We start from the raw sequence: 19,928 nt of genomic DNA on the forward strand, positions 1-19,928 counted from the left end.
ACAATATATTGCTTTTTAACAATAAGTCTTTTTAGAGTTGTTTATTGCTGCTATCAGCAGTTGGTGACAAAGGATACTGGTCCTCATGTCTTTCTGCATCATTGATCTGGAACTGGTCTGTAGAGATCTGAATCAAAATCTTTCTTCAGTCCTCCAGTCGGAATCAGGTGTTCTCCCTGACCATTAGATGTTCTTGGTACTCTTCTTCTTGTTGTTGTTAGTTGTGAAGTCATGTCTGACCCATCGCAACCCCATGGACAACTTTCCTCCAGGCTTTCCTGTCCTCTACCATCCCCCAGAGACCATTTAAGCTCACGCTGATTGCTTCAGTCACTCCATCCAGCCACCTCATTCTCTGCCATCCCCTTCTTCTTTTGCCCTCAATCTTTCCCAGCATTAGGTTCTTCTCCAATGAGTCCTTCCTTCTCATTAAGTGACCAAAGTATGGTACTCTTCTTACATGCAGTTAATTAGAAACATCTGCTTGCAGACAATAGTTGTGCCTTAGACATCTCTTTTTGATACTAACAAGGCTTTTTGCACTAGCTAATCTTATTACTATAATCATCATAATGAGCAGCAGCAGTGAGAAGCAACAAGGCCAAGCAAACCACTATAGTCTAAATCATCACTATTTCTGCCTTCTGCAGACATACACAAATGGGGATGGTGGTACTGCTTGCCTTTGTTTGGAAGGGTACCCATCTACCCAGAAGGAAAGATAAACTACTTTGGTTGAAAACATCCTAGGTGCAGAAGATCAGGGCCAGAGGCATCTCTGGGATGTGAGTCAAAATTACAAGATGATACAGGTGATGTTACTATCAATGCCCCACTCTCTTTTTATATGTGGATAGGATTTCAGTTACAACACGGGTGTCAAACTCGCTGCATCACATTGCCATCACATGATGTTTCATGACATTTTTCAAATTTGCAAAGCTGGGATGGGCATGGCCTGCATGTGACACATCTGGCTCATGGGTCGCCAGTTTGACACCCCTGAGTTACAACACTGCATCTGCTATTTTGCAGATTTTGACATCCCCATGGTCGCCCATGGCTAGAGATTCATTATCTTTCCCTTGGGTCTGCTCAAGTGGAACTTGCAGTATATGACTGAACCATAGTCATATAAACAATAACTCTGAGATATGAAATAATTCATCAGCTTGAAATATGACTTAGTCCTTAGATAAAAGATGGATCTTGAAAACAATCATCTTCTCTCTTTAATAGTCTTTAAGATGGGGACAAAAGGGACTCGTAGAACCATGCTAAGAGTTGTGGAGACAGGTCCTGCATTACTGATGTACACTTATTTCTTCATATTATAGCTGTGGTACATATTGCTATATGCTTGTTGAGACTCCAAGTCAGCTTTTATGGTGATAATCTACTATTCAAAAAGCAAAACTTGGCAGGTGTACCATGTTTGCTAAATTGTATTTGCATTAGAATGACATGTTACACGCTGGGATTGGCATGTCTCCTTTTTTACACTTTGAATGGTTTATTATAGAAGGGAGTGTTGGAAATGTGTTTGCAAATTTTGCTTTATTGTTCTGGCAGAGCTCTTGCTGCTCCCCAGGGTTTGAAGCTTCTTTCTCTGTGGGGCGCCTGCCTTAACCAAGCTACTTTAAGTTCATAAAGGTTATTGGACTGTTCAAAAACCAAGATATTGCAAGTGAATCTATTAGAGTTGGTTGAAATACTTTTTTTTTTGCTGAAGCAACATGACAAAGTCAAAATAAAAGTATACATTGGGGAACAAAGCTCAGTTTTCCTGATGACATCTTAATTTCTCTCCTGTTGAGTAAAACAAACATGACAAAATATTTTATAATTCAGTGAGATATATGGAAGTTACCAGTATTTGAACAGTTAAAAATCCAGAGATTTAAACCAGTCTTGAACTTAAGCCAACAAACTTGACTGGGCATTGCCTGTAGACAAATATCTGAATTTACAGGTAACAAATGAACCCTGCAAAAAAAACAAAAACAAAAAAACCCTTAACAGCTCTCACCTCTATCTTCAATTTAGAAATAAATTTGCCTTCTCCAAAAAATAATGAATAATATTCAGGAGGTAGGGTTTTGTTGTTGTTGTTGTTAAACAGCTGATTTAAGTTCAGTTATTTAATAAATTCTAAATGAGCAATCAGTTAATGTATAATATTTGGAACTCTACCATTGATTTTGATAAAATCCTTTTATAATTTCCCAAATAATTAAAAGCATCAAACAATTAAGGTTGTTGAATAAAAAGTTACAGTGAATGACTCTAAAAGGATATTTTGAGACAGTGAGAAATGGACTTTGGGATGCATTTTTACATAAAAAATATAAAAACAGTATGCCTTGCAGGTTTTTTTAAAAGGCAACTACCTAATGTAATGTATATTTATATATATATACAGTATATTGACAAATAATTGATGTGGTAATGATTGATCAGGAGGGGATCTTAGAACAGTGAAATGGAAAGACTGATTCAGAATTTGTCTATGAAGGTGAGGGTGGAGGAACCTGTTAATTAATGAATATATGTCATTGGAAAGTAGGAAAGTATATTAGATGAAGCTGCTAAAATAGTAGAAATGATGACGGTTAAGTGTCACCACATTATTGTCAATTCTTAGCAACTGCACTGTTTTCACCATAAACATCCCCCTCTAACTTGGTCCTTTAGCTCTTGCAATGGTAAAATGTTCAAGGTATTATACAAAACTAAAGTATAACATCATTTAGAGTATTTTTCTGGTCACTAGAAGCAAAAAGGATCCTACAGAGCTGAGAAGGCACTGGCGCTGCTAGTTGTGTCGAAGGTATGATAGGCCGAACCACTTCCTCCTTGGTGCTGTTGTATTGAGGCAATCTGGAAAGTGCATCCGCCATGAAGTTCTTCCCACCAGGAAGGTAGCGTAAAGTGAAATTAAAATGGTTGAAGTATTGAGCCCAGCGAACTTGCTTTGGTGACAGCTTACGCGGTGTTTTCAAGGCCTCCAGGTTTTTATGGTCAGTCCAAACTTCAAAAGGATGCTTAGCTCCTTCAAGAAATTGTCTCTACGTTAACAATGCCCATCACACTGCAAAAGCTTCCTTCTCCCATATGGCCCATCTCCTTTCGGTCTCTGACAATTTGTGGGACGTATAGGCACAGGGTTGTAATTTCCCTTCTGCATTCTTTTGCAGAAGTACTGCTCCTACTGCCACATCGCTCGTGTCAGCCTGTACTACAAAAGGCTTTTCCATGTCTGGATGTTTGAGGACTGGTTCAGCAGCAAACAACCGTTTCAACTTTTCGAATGCCGCCTGATAGTCCATAGTCCATTCAAGGGCCCGTGAGAGATTTGGTCTTACTTCACCTTTTGTTTTCAGAAGATTTTTTATTGGCAGCGCAATTTTGGCGAACGAGGGGATAAACTATCTATAAAAGTTAGTAAATCCCAGGAAACTTTGTAGTTGTTTGCGGGTGCATGGTGCGGGCCATTCCAATACTGACTGAACTTTTCCAGGGTCCATCTCTATTCCCTCATGTGATATGCGATATCCAAGATAGTCAATTTTGCTTTGGTGGAACTCGCATTTAGAGAGTTTGGCATATAGTTCAGCAGCCCTGAGATTTTTCAGGACAGTTCGTACCAATTTCACATGGTTGTCCATGTTCTCAGAGTAGATAAGAATATCATCCAAGTAAACCAGCACCTCCTTATACAGGTGCTCATGCAGTACTTTGTTAATCAATTGCATGAACACAGCAGGGGTTCCTTGTAGTCCAAAAGGGAGCACTCGAAACTGGAAACATCCCAGTGGGCAGTTAAATGCTGTTTTCTATTCATCCCCCTCCTTAATTCTCACTCTGTAGTATGCCTCTCATAAGTCAAATTTGGTGAAAATTTTCCCCTTTCCTAAGTGTGCTAGCATGTCTTTCATGAGCGGCAGGGGGTAAACGTTTTCCAAGCAAATAGCGTTGAGATTCCTATAATCAACTACCAAACGAAAGGAGCCATCTTTCTTTTCCCGGAACAATACTGGCACTGCCACCTTTGGTCTGGCTGGTTGGATAAAACCCCGTTCTAGGTTTTTATCAATGAAGTTTTGCAATTCCCCTAGTTCTCGAGGGGTCATGGGGTAGATCTTTGGCTTAGGGAGCTTCTCCCTGGGGAGTATTTCAATGGTACAGTCCATAGCTCTGTGGGGGGGGGGGGGCAGCACATCCGAGGCCCTTTCACTAAAAACTCAGAGATCCCAATACTCCTTTGGAATCTTTTCCTCCCCTTCGATGTGGCCTATTGCCACTTCCGCCCTTTCGTGTTCTACTCCATCCTCCAGGGGGGTTTCTTCCCTCTCTAGTCTCGGTTTTCCGATGTGAATGCGCAAAACCCCCATCTTCCAGTTAACACGTGAGTTCCATCTACGGAGCCAGAGCAGTCCAAGTATGAGGGGTCGTTCCATGCCAGGGGCCACAATAAAACTGAGGGTCTCTACGTGATCCCCCAATTGCATTTCAATGGGTTCGGTCACAAAGCTGGCTGGGCCCACTCCTGCAATCGATCCGTCCAACTGGCAGAACGCAATGGGCCTTTTTAATGTTTTTAGCCTCAGGCCCATTTTCTCCACCACTTCCGGGCTGATTATGCACCTGGTGCACCCAGAGTCTAATAGGGCTAACATCTGCACATGTGCCCCTGTAGACGGCACCCTTATTTTTATGGGGATGAGCATGGGGCCCTCAGTGTGACTCACCAGATCGTCAGAGTCGGAGTCCATCCTGCTGTCGTCTGTGGTGGTCGGAGTTCCCAACTCACCCTGGTTTCGGGGAGCAAACTCAATGACTTCTCCTTTCAGGACGGTTTTGCGAGCTTTTGCAGGTGCTTTGTCAGCCTTCTTTGGTCCTGAGCCGGTAGATTTTGGCACTGGCTTGGAGAAACATTCGGCGGCCCGATGGCCTTCCTTTCCACATTTGAAGCACGTGAAGGGTTTCGATTTGGGTTTGAATTCCACTCTCCCTGTGCCCGTTTTTGGTGCTCTTTTACGATAGGAGGAGGATGACGGGTCCCCTGCACGACCCCCTCGGAGTCGGCTTTGGGCCAGCTCGATCTCCACTTCCTCAGCTACTATGTACCAACTCTGCAAGTCTTCAGGGACCCCCCGTGCTCTACAGTCTTTGTATATGTCTTCATTCAGTCCGTCCTTGAAATTCTCCAGTAGGGCCGCTTCTGACCACCCTGTCATGTAGGGTGCCAGTTCGCGAAATTCTTGGGTGTATTCTGCCACCGATCTCCGGCCCTGCTGGATGCCTTTCATTCTGAGTGTCACTTTCTGCTCAGCTAGGTGGTCTTCAAACCGCCTCCTAAGAGCCCCCATGAACAGGTTGTAATTCCTCAGCAAGGGGGAGTTATTATTGCAGAGGACCACCATCCATTCAGCTGCTACTCTCTCTAAGACATTCGTGACGCATCTCACTTGTGCCACATCTGATAATAGTCCTCCCCCCAGTCCTGCATGTGGTTCCACACTTGGGTCAAGAAAAGCCCCAAGGTCTTCGGATTCCCATCATATTTTCCGGTTGGGGGGGAATTTTTGGTTTTTTGCGTCTGCGGGGTGGGGCTTGCAAGGCTGGGGGTCCCCAAAGGACCCCCAGCCACAAATTATGTATCAAAATATACTGTTGTCCCTCACTTTTGGTGCCATGTCAGATAAATATAATGTGTTTTTCTCTGAGCAGGTCTATCTAGTTCACTTGTCTAGTTTATACACTGCTCAAACAACTAAAGGGAACACAAAACTACTGTATGTAATGAACAAAGTATTTAATAAGGCTATTTCATTCATTCAGATCTCAGATGTCTTCTGCTTGTGTTCCCTTTATTTTTTTGAGCAGTGTATATATGGGTACATGTATTTTTGTGAAAATTGTGGCCAAAATGTGTATATTAGAGAAGGATTTCAATAAAATTATGTGCAGATTTCTATGCATATGCTTGCACTTTGATTGCAGAATGATGCAGAAATTAGATGGAATGGAATTAAGATTGAGTTCATGCAAAACTGGGATGGATATAAAACAGATTGTCTTTTTCTCCATGATTGTGATGATTATATACTGTAGAACATCCGGTATCAGAAATAGAATGACCCTGATTACTACTTGCTGGAAAACAAGCAGGCCAGTGTTATTGCTCTGGGGCTCCCCAGAAGCATCTGGAATAGAAGAGTGGCCTGTGTGGGCTTGGTTTTACAGTATTTTTGGTTTAGCTTCCTATTCTCATGCATACCTGCCTAAATGTTAGGGTAAGAAATAAGTATATACATTTATCTACTGTGCTGTGCACTGATTTTTAAACTTAATGCATGCTTCCCCTCAGAGCACACCTGTCTCTCAGTCCCTGAAGGATTAAATCCAATAGAATGAGACATAAATAAATGGGGATAAAGCAGTATTTGCCACTGTGGAACAATTTTCCTTTAAGCTTTAACCAAGAAATATGTCAAAATAATGAGTGAGAGCTGTCTACCAGTTTACTGAAATTGTCATTCATTCAAATGTAAATTATGCTATATTAAGAAGCCCCCTGAAGTTTATTTCAAACAATGATCAGATTTCCAAATGAAAAAAGATGTTCCTTTCCCTCTTTTCTTTTGCTTCATCTTAGTTTGCTAATATGGGATTGATCTCTTTTCATCCAAAGATTTGATTTATGGAAAAAAAACAAAATCCCTGTTATGCAATTTGTATGAGCGGAGTCAATTTGCATCAATGTTCTGGAAATATATCATGACTTCTTGCTATCAAAACTCCTTTCTGTCATACCATTGCTCTACCATTGTGTTGTTCACTTCTATTTTTGTATTCTGTCTTCCACTTACTTCAGTACTTGCAACAGCTATTACTACATTAACCAGTATTGTATTAACCTGGGATCAAAATAGCCATTAACATCTTATCCAATGCTCTTACCCAAAAGAAAAAGAAAAAGGAATCCTCTAGTTGAGCATGTTACATCATACAAAAGTTGCTGAAGGAACCTCCACCCTAGACCAAACTTTTAACCTGAGTGAATCTACTGTGCACAACGTGATGAAGAATGCTAATAAAATTCATAGTGATGTGATTCATTTTATCTCCTTGACTGCCATGGTAACCATGCACATAAGAAATCCAGCTGTAGAAAAGGAGGAAAATGCTTTCACCGTGCTTGGAACACAAGACAAGGAAGAAAATTTGTTTGAATAACATATTGCTTAAGAATAAAGCTCTAGCAATTTATAAGCACATTGGTCAATGTGCTTGAGGTGCAACATTTGAACCCATTTTCCCAAAACTCCCCTCCCTTCAATGATATAGTGCCTCTCTTTTTGGAAATTTGCTGCATGTGATGTTTTGAAGAATGTAACCCTAAAGTTAGGGAAGCCTGTATTTAAAAATCACCACAAAATGATCTAGAACAGCACAAAATAAAACACATAAATACAAAAGTTAAAAAACATAATTAAAACCAAATTAAATAATTTTGCCCGAGACAATTAAAATTCCCAATAATTTAAAACAAATTAAAATTTCAATTTAAAAATTTAAAAGAAGGGGAGAAAATTAGGCCAGGCCAGCCTGCTGGAATAGGAGTGTCTTCAAAGCACGGCGGAAGGTGCGCAGATCCAGGATCCTCCGTATCTCCGGGGGAAGCTCGTTCCAGATAGTAGGTGCCCCCACAGAGAAGGCCCTCCCCCTAGGGGCCGCCAGTCGACATTGTTTGGCTGACGGCACCTGGAGGAGCCCCTGTCTATGAGAGCATACCGGCTGGTGGGAGGCTGTTTGTGATAGTAGGTGGTCCCGTAAGTAGCCAGGTCCTAAGCCATGGAGCGCTCTAAAGGTGGTAACCAAAACCTTGAAGCGCACCCGGAAGACCACCTGGAGCCAGTACAGCTCGCGCAGGAGAGGTGTCACATGGGAGCACCATGTTGCTCCCATAACCACCCGTGCGGCCGTACTCTGTGCCAGTTGGAGCCTCCGGGTGCTCCTCAAGGGGAGCCCCATGTAGAGAGCGTTACAATAGTCCAGGCGGGAGGTGATGAGGGCATGAGTGACTGTGTGTAGAGAGTCCTGATCCAGAAAGGGATGCAACTGGCGAATCAGGCGAACCTGATGAAAGATCCTCCCGGTCACAGCCGTCAAGTACTCTTCTAAAGACAGCCGTGAATCCAGGAGGACACCCAAGTTGCGAGCCCTCTCCGTGGGGGCCAGCGATTCGCCCCCAATAGTCAGCGATGGCGTCAACTGACTATATCGGGACATCGGAAACCGCAGCCACTCAGTCTTGGATGGGTTGAGCCTGAGCCTGTTCCTCCCCATCTTCATAAATCTATCTTCATAAATGACTTAGATGAGGAAATAGAAAGGGAACTCATCAAATTTGTAGATGACACTGGCTGTCAGCCCTGGAGGCCATTTTTTTCTTTGGGTCTTCAGGGCTGCCACACTTGGAGGATGGGCATGCTGTGAGAACTTGGGGGGGGGGTTTGGATGATTATGCAGTGAGATGTATAGCCATAACAACATTTTTTCACTGGGAGTCAAGGACGTTCAGCCTGCGCCTGGAGAGGCATGACTGGAAAACTACTCCAATTAGGATGGTAACCTGATTGGACCATGTGATAGACATGTGGGTGCAGGGGAAGGGGCTTTGACTTTCCTTTGGGTGGGGAAAACCCGGGAGACTTCAGATTCAGGTTTTCCCAGATGTGACAATATGACATCTCTAACAAAATGGAACTTTGTGGAAATGCCTGCCCCGGAGTCTTACTTCATTGGGGGTGTTACTTGGAACCTGACATTGGCAGGAATAGCCAACACCCCAGATGATAGGCTCAAGATCCAGATGGACGTTAACAGACTTGAACACTGGGCCCTATCTAAGAAAATGAAATTCAGTGTAACTAAAAGTAAAATTTTACATTTCAGCAAAAAAACCCAATTTTACGGGTACAGACTTGGTGAAACTACTAGTAACTGTGAGAGGGATCTTGGATTCCTAGTGGAAAATCATTTAAATATGAGTCAACAGTGCAGCAGCAGCCAAAAGATCCAATGTAATCCTAGGCTGCATTAATAGAGGGACAGAATCAAGATCACATGAAGTACTGCTTTACGAAGTCTTAGTAAGAATACTGCATCCAGTTTTGGTCACCACAATATAAATAAGATGTTGAGACTCTGGAAAGATGATTGGGGGCTGGAGGCTAAAACTATGAAGAAAGGTTGCAAGAATTGGGTATGTCTTATCTAGTGAAAAGAAGGATTAGAGGAGATATGATAGCAGTGTTCCAGTATTTGATGGATTGCCACAAAGATGAGGGGGTCAACCTATTTTCCAAAGCACCAGAAGGCAAGGCAAGAAATGATAGATGGAAACTAATCAAGGGGAGAAGCAACCTAGAACTAAGGAGAAATTTCCTAACAGTGAAAACAATTAATCAGTAGAATGGCTTGTGTGTGCTCCATCACTGGAGGCTTTCAAAAAGAGACTGTCTGAAATGATATAGAATCTCCTACTCAAGCAGGGAGTTGGACTAGAAGACCTCCAAGGTCCATTCCAACCCTGTTATTCTATGTTCTGTGGTTATACCCAAACATCTTATTTCCTGCTCAATCTTGAAACATTCATCAGTTCTTATAGCTTTTTAGTCTTGTAACTTCATATTTTTTGTTAGCATCTTCATCTTCTGTTTATTAATCTTGAAGCCTGCTAATGTTCCAAGTTCTTTTAATTTACTCATTAAAAGTTCAATTTCCTTTAAAGGGTCTACTGAAATAAAAATCAAATAATCTGCAAAAGCTCTTAATTTATATGACTTTTTTTATTTTTATGCCCATGATCCTCTCATCATGTCTTATATCTCTATTTAATATTCCAAGAACTAAAATATAAAAGGAGACAGTTATTTCTTTTTTATCTAGTTAAATCTCCATCACTAATTATTTGTGCTTTCTGTGAAGTATAAATTGATGTCATTCATTTTACAGAATTTTTTCCAAAATTCATATCTTTCAAAATCTTTAAACAAGACAGTCCAGTTCAAATTGTCAAAAGACTTCTCTGCATCTAAAAACATCAATGTGGCTTGTTTTTTCATTATGTTGTCCAAATATTTAACAATATTGAACACATTTCTAACATTATCTTTTTAACAGGCTTTTTGAATAAAATCCCACATTGTTCCTCATGAACAAATTCTAGCAAAATTATTTTCAATCTTTCAACTAAAATCATGGTAAATAACTTATAGCCATTATTCTAGAATGATATTGGTCTGGAATTTCTTCCTGACATTGCATCTTGTCCCTCTTTAGGTATTAATGTTATACTGGACTCTTTCCGAGTCTCTGGTATGCTTCTACTCTGTAGAGTTTATCTTACTTTGTAATGGTTATAAAAGTTCATCCTCAAAATATTTATAATATAAACCCAATAGTCTAAGGTGACCAGATTTTAACATTGGTAAAGAGGGACATTGTGGGCGTGGCTTATTTTGTGGGCGTGGCTAGCTGGTCATGTGACTGGGTGGGCGTGGCTAGCTGGTCATGTGACCGGGTGGCCATGGCTATGTGTATAGGGTAAGGTGAACAGATTTTAACATTGGTAAGAGGGACACCATTGTGGGTGTGGCTTATTGTGTGGGCGTGGCTTGGAGGCCATGTGACTGGGTGGGCGTGGCTAGCTGGTCATGTGACCGGGTGGCCATGGCTATGTGTATAGGGACTAATCAGAGGGCTGGAAAGTCATTTCTGACAGGTCCTCACACTTTTGACTGGTCCTCATACTTATGACCATCCTCACATTTATGCCCGTGCAGCTTTCTTAACAACCATGTCACTCATTTCACAACTGCTTCTCTTCACCATGATGACAAGATAGGGCAAAAATGTAAAATGTGAGGACAGTCGTAAGTTCGAGGACTGGTCAAAAGTGCGAGGACCAGTCAAAAATAACTTTTTCAGCCCTCTGAGTAGTCCATATGCACAAAAGGACTAACCAGAGGGCTGAAAAAAGTCATTTCTGACAGGTCCTCGCACTTTTGACTGGTCCTCACACTTATGACCATCCTCACATTTATGCCCGTGCAGTATTCTTAACAACCACGTCACTCATTTCACAACTGCTTCTCTTCACCATGATGACAAGATAGGGCAAAAATGTAAAATGTGAGGACAGTCGTAAGTTCGAGGACTGGTCAAAAGTGCGAGGACCAGTCAAAAATAACTTTTTCAGCCCTCTGAGTAGTCCATATGCACAAAAGGACTAACCAGAGGGCTGAAAAAAGTCATTTCTGACAGATCCTCGCACTTTTGACTGGTCCTCACACTTATGACCATCCTCACATTTATGCCCGTGCAGCATTCTTAACAACCATGTCACTCATTTCACAACTGCTTCTCTTCACCATGGTGATAAGATAGGGAAAAAAACGTAAAATGTGAAGACAGTCGTAAGTTCGAGGACTGGTCAAAAGTGCGAGGACCAGTCAAAAATAACTTTTTCAGCCCTCTGAGTAGTCCATATGCACAAAAGGACTAACCAGAGGGCTGAAAAAAGTCATTTCTGACAGGTCCTCGCACTTTTGACTGGTCCTCACACTTATGACCATCCTCACATTTATGCCCGTGCAGTATTCTTAACAACCACGTCACTCATTTCACAACTGCTTCTCTTCCCCATGATGACAAGATAGGGCAAAAATGTAAAATGTGAGGACAGTCGTAAGTTCGAGGACTGGTCAAAAGTGCGAGGACCAGTCAAAAATAACTTTTTCAGCCCTCTGAGTAGTCCATATGCACAAAAGGACTAACCAGAGAGCTGAAAAAAGTCATTTCTGACAGGTCCTCGCACTTTTGACTGGTCCTCACACTTATGACCATCCTCACATTTATGCCCATGCAGCATTCTTAACAACCATGTCACTCATTTCACAACTGCTTCTCTTCACCATGATGACAAGATAGGGCAAAAATGTAAAATGTGAGGACAGTCATAAGTTCGAGGACTGGTCAAAAGTGTGAGGACCAGTCAAAAATAACTTTTTCAGCCCTCTGAGTAGTCCATATGCATTAAAGGATTACAGCAATAGAGAGGGATGAAGGAATGGAAATTAGAGTAGGAGTGAGGGTAAGAGAGGGAGGAAGAGAGGAGGAGAAGGAGAAAGAAAGAGGAAGTAGGGAGGAGAAAAAGAGGGTGGGGGGAAGAGAAAGTAAGAAGGAAAGAAAAGAGAGAGGTGGTAGGTTTGAGGAGAAAGATTGCTGTACAATAAAAAAGATGAAAGGGAAGAAAGCCAACCCCAAGCAAATATAAAGATATTAAGATAAAGAATGAATTGTTAAACTTTAAAGAATAAAAGAGAACAAATATGAATAAATAGCAATAATTAGAAACACACATACAAACATACAATGTATTTTCTTTGAACAGAATATTTGGCTGGTTCACAAATTTAAACAGCGTTTAGTCATTTCAATTAAATTTACAATTTCTATATTTCCTTTTTGCCATATTTATTCTTCATCTATTTTTTTAAAAAACCAATATTACCCTTCATCCTCATCTCTAATCTTAATCAAATTCAATTTTTCCCTTCTATTCTATATTATACCCCTTCCCATTGTCATCTATTTTTATATCCATCCTCACATTGTTTAATTATGTAATTATGTAATACAGTTGTTTAATACAAATTCAACATTTTAATATAAATCAATTAGTTATAAAACTATCTTTTTTGTATATTAATCAATATGAACATGAATATTCCAATTATTTCCATGCAATCCAATTTCTTACAAATCAATTAATTATATTTACCAATAATAATAAACCAAATAATTTCTCCCATATATTCCTCCGAACCACAACTTAACCATTTCTGCTTTCAACACAATATACAATTAATAGTATCTCAATTATTACAATTCCCTAGTTAAATACAGCTTTTTTTCCTTTGTGTTTTAAAATCTTGAAGTCTCCTCCTAAATTTCCCATTGTTTGCAGTTTTTCACCTACCTTTTTTGGGGAGGAAAAATAAAAATAAAAATAAATCTCTCTCTGCCTCATTTTGTCACGCTGCACCAAAGACCCTGGTTTCGGTTTCGTTTTCGTTTCTGAAGCTTAGCTAGGGGAAAAAAAAACTGCTTTACACTGATTGCCTGTAGGGCGGCCCTTTGAAGCCCCGGGCAAGAGTTTAAACAGTTTTTTTTTCTTCTAGCCATCAGCTGGGGCTCAAGAAAAATCGGGACTTTTTTGAAAGGCCGCGGGACGCGGGACAAATTGCTCAAAAGCGGGACTGTCCCACCAAAAGCGGGACGTCTGGTCACCTTACAATAGTCCCAGGCTTCTTTCCTGATTTACTATTTTCAATTGCTTCTAAGACTTTCCTTATTGTTATAGGCCCATTCATAATTTCTTTATCTATAATCCTTGTAAGATTTTGTTTTTAATATATGCATTTATTTCTCCAATAGAATATCATAACCTTTATACAATTTACAATCATATTGATACATTTTTTTTGCATGGACACATTGTCCATAAGTGTCAGATCTGCCATCTTCAGCTTAGCGCTTTGCTGGCATCCTGTCATAAATTGTTAGTGTCAAAGTCTAACTATCCACTAAATACTTGCAGTCCAGGCAAACTTTAAAAAAGCTGGGTCCAAAATATGTTGGCCCTTTCCCCATAAAAAGAGTCATCAACCCCATAACCATTGAACTTGAACTGCCTAAAACTCTCAGACACATTCACCTGGTATTCCATTGCACTCTGCTAAAGCCGACAACCATCTCTCCTCTATGCCTGGCAATTAAACCACCACCCAATCCCATCATGATCGAGGGGGAGCAACATTTTGAGGTCAAAGACATTTTAGATTCACACATACACTGTGGAAAAATCCAATACCTAGTAGCATGGAAAGACTTTCCATCTTTTGTGACAGAATAGGTGGATTCACAACACATAAAAAGCTCCAAATTCCTCAGAAAGTTCCACAAACAATACCCAGACAAACCTCATTGAACATCAATTCATTTGGCATTTGTGTTTGTTTTCTCTTCCCTCCCACTATTCTTTCCTCTATAGGACTGATGTCGCTGAAAGGGGGGGGGGCAGAATTTCAGATCTGCTATCTTCAGCTTAGCACTTTGCTGGCATCCTGTCATAACTTGTTAGGGGTGAGGGAGAGAAAGTAGGCAATTGGCATGCAGAGGGTAGAGATGAGCAAGGCCAGGTGGGTCAACTTGTCCTTCATGCAGGGTAGTGGGAAACATTTTTGATGCAAACAGCATTAAGATTGCGATAGTCAATGCATGGACGCAGGGTTCCTTCTTTCTTTAGTGACATCGTATCTCCCTCTTGTAATTTCAATGTCAATTTCATGTTCTTTTCTCTTTCTCTTTGTAATTTATAAGACAGCCATTTCCCTGGTTTATACATGTATCAGGTAGCTTCTAATAAAAGCTTCATTTGTGTTACAAACCATTGTTAAATTCCTTTAATTTCTTTTTGCAATCTTTAACAACTTCTTCTTTCTGTAGCAATGCTTCATTTGATCTCCATCTGAGAGATTTAGATTTTCTTGTATAAACCAGGCTCACAGAAAAAAGTAAGCCTTAGTATTTGAAAAGTTCAACTCATTTTTTTAATTGTAAGAAAGCAGTCCTCTGTTTAATAATGATCAAGATAGGTCAATCTTTCTCAATAAATTGAACTTTTTTATATAGTTCATTTTCTGTTTAGAGGAATGGTAGAGGTTGTAGGTCATATGCAATGAAATACAGCAGACTAAAATCCTTCTTTTAATGAAAACTGAAAGCATTCTTTCTTTCCTGAGCACCTAGGAACAATTCCCTGCTAACTTGCTTCTCTTCACAGCTTGAGATCCTTGAGTTTGAAAATGTTTTCTTGAATTGTGTGCTTGTTTAATCTCTGCTTTCAGCCTAAGAATATGTTAAGATACTTACTCTTCCTAACCTCTGTGGCAGTATCCTGTTCCATGTTTTAATTTACACCAATTTATTTTGAAAGATTCTTTCCATTTATTTTTCTTTTTATTTAACTTTTTGTACCATATTTAAACTATCAGTGTTCAAAATATAACTTTACATAATATAATATGATATACATTAGAAACAATTTTTAAAAATTAGCTCAGCAAAAGTACATGAAAATAGTTCAATGAACTGGTTTAAATGACTTGGACAAAATATAAAATTCTTAATTGTCACCTAAAAGAATTTTATTTCTATATTGCCTTTATGGGCAAAAACCACTCCCAAAATTTCATGTTCTCTCTCTCTCTTGCTCACACACAAACTAAATATTAATAAAAAAAATATTACTGAAACAAAATTAACAACAATAAGACCAATATAACACAAAAGGAGAAAGCCCCTCCCAGAATAAAATTCGTCCAACTGTGACTGACTAGAGAAGCAAAAGTTGTTTTTACAAAATAAAAAGCTTTGAATGAGTAATTGGATGGATGGATGGATGGATGGATGGATGCTTCAATTGATATTTGGGACAATATAGGATTACCAGAAATTCAACAAAAGGAAAACATGATCTTATTTTCATCCTTGTGTGCTCCATCTGGGAGGCCTGTCTTTAAAATTAAGTATCATCTGGCCTTTTCAGTATCTAATAAACTTCCTCTTCCCGAGTAGCTTTTCTGTAAAGTGCAGCTTTTCCCTAATAAGTGCTAACCACAAGTTTTCAAGCTCAACGTTATGATCTTAGTTAATTAGTAGTACCCTCCTGCTGGTTTGCACCGCAGCCTGAAATTGACAATACCTGTCAGCAGGATCAGATGCCTTATCTTCCTGTGGTTCTTACCCAAGCCAAGAATTCAATAGAATACCAGATGGTCAGTTGAGGTAAAAGAAAATATATTTATTCAGCCCAAGATGATACCATAAAGTAGTATTGGGTGGTGACTGCAATGGACTGTTCCTATCTCTCCCTTCTTACAGGTTTTTAGTTTAAAGATTTAGCCCAGCATTATCAATAGAATGGAATGTGGTAGCTTATTACAATCATTTCTGATCTATTGGCATAAAATTGTCCTCCCGTGCCATCCTTCCTTCCTTTCATATTCTTTTAAAAGAATATGAAAGACATTTCCTTATCAGATAACAAGGTGCACAATAGGGCCACTACAGAACAGTAGTGTCTTGTTTTAACTCAGCAATCTTTACAGGGGAATAAGAGATTTTAAAAAGAGGACAGAAGGATGGAATAAAACAGAGACCACTGCAGTGTCTATCAAAAACATAAAGACAAAAGCCAGACTGTGTAATCAAACTCCAGTCTTTTTATGCATGAAAAAGATGAGACTACATTCACATAGTGTGACTACCATATTTGTTTTTGATCTCAACCCCTAAAGATGCCCTTGGGGAATGGTAACCTTTCAAATAGATGTATTATCTAGAATAGGAAAAAATCAGTTCTGAAAATAATTGTCATGTTAGTCCATCAAAATAAATAGATATCCAAGTAGTTAATAGTTAAAAAATACTATCTTTAGGACGCTGTGTTATGTCAACAAAGATTTTTTTAAAAACCTCAGACTTTTGATGTCATGGTCTCCTAAAATTTCAAACAGTATTTGAGTTTTGTTATCAAATTAATGTCACTCAGGAATATGCTTTAAATAACTAAAGTTCAATTAAACCTCTTGAGAAATGCAGTACTTTTGGAATGTAAAATAATAAACAAGATTGTCCATGTAGCGAATTCGTTTTAATCTGTGCAGGTAATAAAAGATTGGAAAAATTGTTCCTGATTCAGGAACTTCAGAGGACCTATTATTTAGCATATGATGACAACATGACAGAAGTAAACTTACATACACAGCCCACATAATTATAAGTAAAACTTCTATGGCATTATGGCAGTGGCCTCATAACTGGATGTCCAATTCAGCTATCCAGGCAATGACCACCTCTGGCTTTGCTTCATGCAGATCTTCAAGGGAACCAGAGAATGCAGATCATGGGCAATCTTGCACAATATGTTTAATACATTGCATATCAGCATCACAATTGCAACAAGAGGAATCTTTCTATCCCCACTGACACAGGGCAGAGGCACTTCTTCTAGTATCCCACCTAATTCTGTTCAATTTTGACCAGACAAAGCAAAGCAGGTCAAAATCACATGGTTTGGTAGAGGGATGACTAATGGTCAGACCACAAGAAGATACCTGAACTGAAACTATAACAATATAATACATGATATAATAAGGAACTGATTTCTTTCCTTAGTATAGATAGTAAAAATATGCTTAGAAAGATTTGTTTTTCATTAAATTTTTCCCTCTGCCTTGCTGATATGGTACCCAGTAAGCTAATTAAAACAATTTTTAATTAGAGGCATCACTTACAATCCTAAACTCACTGGCCTTACTGCTTCTTAAAACTGGGTTGATGCAATGCTATCTTATGCCGGTTTCCACTGATATGAACAGGTAAATGTACACATTAAAAAAGTGATAAATTTTCCTCATAAACCACCATTATGCACCTCAGGTTCTATTAAAAAGAAGCTATAGAAATTAAATTCTTCATTAAGCTCCAATATAGTGTTTCCAATATAAGTAGAGCTAAGCAAAAACTCATAACAATAGGACTTGTATACTGCCCTGCAGTGTTTTACAGCACTCTCTGGGTGGTTTACAATGTTAGCATATTGCCTCCAACAATTTGAGTCCTTATTTTACCAACCTCAGAAGGAGGGAAGGCTGAGTCAACCTTAAGTGGTCAGGATCAAACTCCTGACAGTGGGCAGAGTTAGCCTGCAATATTCCATTCTAACTACTGTGTTTTCCCAAAAATAAGACCTAGTCTTTTTTTCTTTGGGCCCCAAAATAAGCACTAGATCTTATTTTCAGGAGATGTCTTACCCACTTATCTTAGGACCATAGCAGCCAGGCCTCCCGCACCCTGACACCTGTCACTTTGCTGCTTGACTTCTGCAGCTGCTTGTGGCCAGATGCCACATGGTGTATTGCGCCTGTGTCACCGCTCATGGCAAGAGGCTGAATGACACATGGTGCCAATGCCACCGCTCGCAGAAGGAGGCTGCATGGCACATGGCACCATTGCACACGTGAGCAGTGGCACTGGCACAATGTGCCCTGTGGCTTGCCACAAGCGGTGGCACTGGCACAATGAGGCACGTGGTGTCCTGTGGCAAGTGGTGGCACTGGAGCAATGTGCCATATGGTGTCCTGTTGGAAGTGATGCACCATGTGGCATCAAGCCACAAGCTGCCACAAGTGGCTGCAGAAGAAGTTGGGCAGTGGTACAACAGGTGTCAGGGCATGGGAGGCCCAGCTGTGGTGGTGCTAAGGTAAGCGGGTACGGGGCACATGGGGCAGCTCCACCCACACCCTAGCTTGATTTTTATGTGTGCGCCTTGCCCCACCTTGAACAACCTGATGGTGGGATGAAGTGGCGAGGTCTTAATTAGAACTTATTTTGGGGATAGAGCTTACATTAGGTGCACATGTAAAAATCAAGCTAGGGCTTATTTTTGTTATAGGGCTTATTTTCAGGGAAACAAGGTATTGCACCACCAGGGCTCCATATTTCTGCTGCCCCTGAATATCTGGAAAGTCCAGAGCACAATCCTGTCAAGAATGTGGCTTGGCCTAACCATGTGACATCCAATCCCTGTCTGATCTATTCCAGCTTTTTAAAACTCTTCTGCCTGGCCAAAACTGGGAGAAGATGATATTTTGACTTTAGCTATACTATATGAAATGTTATTATCAAGTTATCATGAACCAGTTAGATTACACTCCTGTGTTCAAGCAAATTGAACCCATAGCAATTCAGGCTTTAAATATAGGGTAGTCCCTGGATTAAGGATCAGTTATGTTCCTAACTCTGTCTTCAAACCAATCCTGTATATAAATTGGAACCTGTACTTATGGCCTATTGCTAGAGGTGGCAGATGGTGTTCACCTACCATGGGCCAGCAAGCCACTGAGGCCAGGTTGTGCTTTCAGAAACTACTAAAAACCACTGAAAATAGACAGCATAGCTCCAACTGTTCCCGAAGGTATGGCACAGCTTCAGCAGTTTGTCAGCTTGGCAAGGGGCACCAGCCATCATTTTTGGTAATTGGCAGTCCATTTGTATCTAGCGGTTGTTCTTAAGTTGGACATTCTTAACCTGGAGACTGCCTTTATAAGAATCACTGCTTTAATTTGACTCAGATAGGTACAGATGTGGATGGAGAGCACATCGTTCGCATATTCTTTAAGTGGCTATATTCTGCAGAGCAAAGGCAGAAATACACCATGTTATATAAAAGTGGATCTAATTCTAATTACAGTATGAATAAGTTTGGTAATATCATACTTCCTTTGGAAGAGTATTACAAAATCAGCATGCTACACTCCTTTTTTTTAAACTTATAGAACATAAAATATTGTACATTTCTACCAACCCTGATTATTGATTTTAACGAAAAAGATGGGTCTTTCAAGTAGCAGTGAGTAACTTCTTAGAGAATGATATCACAGTGCCATAGGGAAAATTACTGCCTACACAATTCTGATCTTTGGCGATATAGATGTATTCATGCATCTGAATATCTTTTCCAAGATCACCATGGCTATTGTACTAAGTGCTAATCTGCATTGTATTTCTTCACTGCTAGTTTCTTTACTCTTGATGGTTGATCTTAAAAGGCAGAAGCTCTCTACCAGAATTTAGTATCTTCATTGTCAGTTCTAAGACTGGTTACTGTACCTGTTCTTTTTAGTCTGGATTGTCTTTAGTCTCATTTTTTTTTCAGTGTGCTCCTAGACTTTCATTCCTCATCTTGCAGTTCATTTGCATTTACAGCTACCCCACTGCATGAGAGG

The sequence above is a fragment of the Pituophis catenifer genome, unplaced genomic scaffold (assembly GCF_029215685.1).
Source record: "Pituophis catenifer annectens isolate HBS135680 unplaced genomic scaffold, rPitCat1.0.hap2 SCAF_3, whole genome shotgun sequence".
Lineage (NCBI taxonomy): Eukaryota > Metazoa > Chordata > Lepidosauria > Squamata > Colubridae > Pituophis > Pituophis catenifer.